Source organism: Triticum dicoccoides, chromosome 3B (genome assembly GCF_002162155.2).
Source record: "Triticum dicoccoides isolate Atlit2015 ecotype Zavitan chromosome 3B, WEW_v2.0, whole genome shotgun sequence".
Lineage (NCBI taxonomy): Eukaryota > Viridiplantae > Streptophyta > Magnoliopsida > Poales > Poaceae > Triticum > Triticum dicoccoides.
In genome coordinates this window covers 57,342,370-57,346,851 of record NC_041385.1, presented here as the reverse complement: position 1 = coordinate 57,346,851, position 4,482 = coordinate 57,342,370, and the positions used below count along the sequence as shown (strand labels likewise).

The window sequence follows — 4,482 nt, the reverse complement described above, 5'->3', positions numbered from 1 at the left end:
TAGAGGGGCCAGGCCCCTCTCCCCTTCACCCTATAAATAGAGGGAGGGTGGGAGGGTTGCAGCATCCTTCCCCTGGCAGAGCCCCTCCCTCCTCCAACACCTCCTCCTCCTCCTCGGTAGTGCTTGGTGAAGCCCTGCAGGAGAACCACAAGCTCCACCACCACGCCGTCGTGCTGCCGGAGCTCTCCCTCAACTTCTCCTCTCCCCTTGCTGGATCAAGAAGGAGGAGACGTCCTCGGACTATACGTGTGTTGAACACAGAGGCGCCGTCTGTTCGGCGCTAGATCGGATCTTCCGTGGTTTGAATCGCCGCAAGTACGACTCCATCAACCGTGCTGTTGTAACGCTTCCGCTTAGCGATCTTCAAGGGTATGTAGATGCACTCCCTCTCTCTCTCGTGGCTAGCATCTCCTAGATTGATCTTGGTGACACGTAGGAAATTTTTGAATTATTACTATGTTCCCCATCAAGATCTTGAATTCAAGATCTCTTGGTATTGAATTAATGCTCTAACGAACTCATCCCAAGTCCGAACTGGTGGAGAGATACGTGAATATATATTTCAACATTAGCCACCATAAACATCACCAACCAATGTTAATATATGGTGTGGTCGGACACTGTGCCAGGCGATGGCATGCGGCTTGATGAGGGGAAGTCATGGATGCTGGAGGTGCCCGCTAGTGGCACGACTAGTGGGCAGAGAATTTGGGCACGCATGCGCTGCTCATTCGATGGCAAGGGCAACGAATCATGCCGGACGGGTGACTGCGAAGGCTTGCTCGCCTGCGAGTCCCCCAACCAGCTGCCGAGCACACTCGTAGAGTTCACTAGTGGCCAGTTCAATAGTACAATTTTTTTGACATCTTCCTTCTCCAAGGTTTCAATGTGCCCATGGACATCCTGCTGGTGCCGGCCCAGGGAGGGCTAGGTTGCATCAAGGGAGCACGATGCACAACCAACATCACTTCGCAGTGCCAGAGCCAGTTTCAGGCCCCGGGGGTTGCAACAATCCTTGCACAATGTTCAACCAGAGCAAGTACTACTGCACTGGGAAGTCGAGCAGTTGCAAACCCACCACCTACTCAGCTGCTCTTCGTGCAGATGTGCCCAGACGCATATAGCTACTCCAGGGATGATAGCTCAAGCACAACGTTCACTTGTCCAACAGGCACCAACTACCAGATCGTCTTCTGTGCCTGAACGATCTAACATCTTATACCCCCAGATCCTCATGTAGCTGCGTCCATGGGCATAACAGTCTCATCACTAGGCTTGGTCATTTTGGTTTTAGCTTCCGTACTCTCTTTCATACTGACTGGAGCTTTATCCTTTTAGTCGTACAAAAAAGAGAGCACGCTGACGCCAGGAGATGGAGGAGGAAGATGAAGATTTTGGAAACCTACAAAAAAAACACCAACGAGGTTTACATTTCAACAGTTGTAATTAGCAACCGAGCAATTCCGAGACAAGATTGGGGAAGGAGGATTTGGGTCTATTTTCAAGGGTCTCAGTGAGGAAGCAATTGCAGTAAAACATTTGGATCGAGCAGGGTCAAGGGAAAAGCGGAGTTTTGGCAGAGGTTCAGACAATCGGCAGCATCCATCATATCTATCTGGTCAAGCTGATTGGTTTCTGTGCGGAGAAAACCCATAGGGTCTTGGTTTATGAGTATATGCTAATTGGATCTTTGGTCAAGTAGATATATTGTCGACATGACAATACAGTGGAGGGTGCAGGGCAAGATTAGCACGGGCATAACTAAGGGCCTCTCTTACCTTCATGAGGAGTGCATGAAGAGGATTTCTCATTTTGATGTCAAGCCACAAAATATCCTCTTAGTTGAAAACTTCAACATTACGCTTTCTGATTTTGGACTATGCAAGCTTATTGATAGAGGTATGAGCCAAGTGGTTACGAATGAGAGGCACACCAGGCTATTTAGCTCCGGAATGGTTGACGTCGCAGATTACAGAAAAGGTCGAAAGAATCTCAACACTTCCTGATCTGAAGAGAGCCTACATCTTATTACCATGTTGAAGAAAATATTAAGACAGATTTGTTGGTAGATTTAATTGACAAGAACAGTAATGACATGCAAACACATGAGCAAGAGGTAATTCAGATGACAAAGCTTGCAATGTGGTGTCTACTAAGTGATTGCAAGAGAAGGCATCATATGTCTGAGGTTGTCAATGTCTTGAAAGGTGCCAACAATGCGGCGACCAACATTGAGCACAACTTGTTTATTACAAATCTAGATGTGCTTTAGAAAAACTGTTTGCTATTACTGTGAATGTGAGCTCCTCGGCTCCACCTCTAGCCTGGCATGTATCAGGTCCTAGGTGAACTGAGATAATCATGACAAGATATAACTTAGATTGTGGCAGGAAAAAATGCAAGTGTGTTTTCATTACATAGGTACTCTTGTGCTTAGGAAAACGTATTGTATATGGCATTTAAGTTTTAGCTCAACTAGCCTTTAAGATGTATGAGGTTAATATGTATGACGGAGACACAAGCCACACAACACAACTAGCGTATTATACATGAGAAGCCAGTCATGAATTACATTCCTGCTCACGAAAAGACCAGCCATTCCTAGCGCGTGTCGAGTCTGACTGGACTGACTCTGCTGCTGTTGTGACCGTGTAATACTCCCTATCACCATGGTATATGACATCATATTTCACAACATTTTTGCACTTCTAGTAAGAAACAAGTTGTGCTCCTTACCATGCCACTGGTGTGAATTCAGGCGGTAGTCGAGTAGCCATTTGTCCCCTCTGGATTATCCCTAGAGCCTTAGTAAGCTCAAGCTGTTCACCTCGCTGGCGCGTGCTCGAAATCCTTGCACACTTAGTTAGTTGATTGGTAGGAGAATCCTTGCATAAATCTGCAAGTGGCATCATAGGTACTATATACCTATGAATGCTAGCTGTAGTGGGGGAAAAGGTGCAGCTAGGGAAGAGCGCCCGCCTAATACAGGAGCACGCGGATGACCAGAAGCCGCTGGACTGGGGAGATGGCCCAGACACCACCACAGGTCAGGGTGGACGGGGCGAGCGGTCTTTTCGGCCCGCTCGTGGACCGAAGTGGACCGGACCGAAATAGCCCGGACCGACAAAAAAACTGACCGGCCCGGTCCGTGAAAAGGGGACCGAAAATTGATCGGTCCGGTCCTGCCTTGGCTCGGTCCGGCTCGGTCGGACCGAAGGCGACGCGCTTCTTCCGCCCAGCCGCCGGCGACGCCCTGCTGTGGCGCCGGTGAGATCCCCCCCGGCACTGCCGCGCCCCTCCTCGATCAAGTTTTCCTTTCCTTTCATTCTGTCGAAGAGAAAACAAGAAAGAACGAAAGAGGCGGGGTTCGATCCGATAATCATGGCATTACCCCACGACTAGCTCCACGTCCAAATTGATCCACTAATCAAGGAAGGCCCGCAGAGACAAAATTGTGGGCTCATGCACGCGCTATACTACTTGCATGTACTCCGTAATAGGGGACATCCTGTGCGAGGATGGCGCACATTTGGATCAGGCACGGCTGTTACTCAAGGAATAAAGAGAGCGAAAACTGAAAAGCCGCACCCCAGTTGCATGATCCTGTGCAGGCATGCCGTTTAATTAGATCGGGCACCCCCATGCATGATGCGTGAATGCCGTTTAGATCGGCACGTCCTGTGCGATGCATGGCGTGAGTGTTGCAGGTTCCTGGTTGGCAACGACAATGGCTAAAGCTCGCGGTTCATGAATAACAGCCGCGATGCCCAGCGCACACCTTGCCGCCGGCGCTCGCGCATGCGACCCACCTCGCCAGAGCAACCACGCACATCGCACACCTCGCCGCCCCACCCGGGCATGTCGCCGCCGGTGGCCGTTGGTCGGTCTGCTCGGTCCGGCTCGGGCTTCATTGTCGTCGGTCCGGTCCCCAAAATCAGGACCGTCATGCAGCTCGGTCCGGTCCGGCCCGGACCGCCGGCGGCCGGTCCAAATGACGGCTCGGACCGGGCTCGGACCGGCCCGGACCGTGTCCACCCTTAACCACAGGAACTCCACCGGTGCAGTGTGGCGGGGAACGGGCCCTGTTAATTATCTTTGGGTTGAAATGACGCCACCATATGGGTCGTGTTATCGGGCCTGATCAAGTCGATATTGTCTCAATATTGTCAAACCAAATCATTTTTTAAAGTATTGCACTGGTGGAAAAAGGGCCTTTGGTCGCGGTTCGCAACTGCCATTAGTCGCGGTTGCGCAACCGCGACAGACCGGGCGCGACTAAAGCCCCCCCCCCCTCTTTAGTCGCGGTTGCTTAAGAACCGCGACTAAAGGCCCGTCCACGTGGGCGCCAGGTGGCCGTCGGGGCGGAGGACCTTTAGTCGCGGTTCTTCTGGCCAACCGCGACTAAAGGCCGCCGCAGGTTTAGGGTTTTAGCCCCCCCCTCCTTAAACCTGTTTTCTGTTTAATTTGTATTGTTTTATTTCT

At 51.0% G+C, this 4,482-nt stretch overlaps 1 pseudogene; it reads left to right on the top strand.

Annotated features, from left to right (window-relative positions):
* Window positions 1-2,272, top strand: part of LOC119279266 — a 10,909-nt pseudogene extending 8,637 nt beyond the window's left edge.
* The last annotated feature ends 2,210 nt before the right edge of the window (window positions 2,273-4,482 follow it).